Genomic DNA, 654 nt, shown 5'->3' with positions numbered 1-654 from the left:
CTGTCCCAAGGTGACGGGTGTCAAACCGCTGCTCGGCAGCTCGGAACTCTCCCTCCTCTTTCTCAGCATAGCTGAAATCCATCGGGTTAGGTCCGCTCGACAAGCTCTGAAGGTGTGCATTCCAACCAGTCGTGCCGACTTTTTTTGCAGTTGAATTTGGCATTTAATGCTGTGTTCATGCTTCATCAAAAGAAGACGGGTGCACACGAAAGTCTTCCATTCTGGCCAAGCCTGTGTTGGAGGCCCTCCATAAAGACGGTCAGTGCGACCGTGTCGAGGAGAGCATCGGTTGCCATCCCGTCAATGAGAGCTCTTAAAGTCGACCATCTCATTCTTGCCCTGTCGGGCAGCAAGGAAACGCAATCGCACGCGATATTTCTGGTTAGGCGGCGAGAGCAGTCGCAAAAGCTGACACTTTTCGCTACTTCCAGCTGGGGAATGCAGCTTTGACCGAAGCACCGCACGTAAGTGCCGATTCTTGTGCTCGACACCTGAGCTTAGAGATAGCTAGCTCCACGCGCTGTTGTTTGTTCTGGGGCATGGCGGATGCCATAGCCGTCTCGCCTCTCTCACCCAGAGCCGGAGATTCTCTCCATCCTTATCCTCGAAGGTCTTAACGCTCAACACGAGCGGCCTGGTTTGGGAGGAATCATT

The sequence above is a fragment of the Plasmopara halstedii genome (assembly GCF_900000015.1).
Source record: "Plasmopara halstedii genome assembly, contig: Scaffold_1651, whole genome shotgun sequence".
Classification (NCBI taxonomy): Eukaryota; Oomycota; class Peronosporomycetes; order Peronosporales; family Peronosporaceae; genus Plasmopara; species Plasmopara halstedii.
This window is presented reverse-complemented; position numbering follows the sequence as displayed.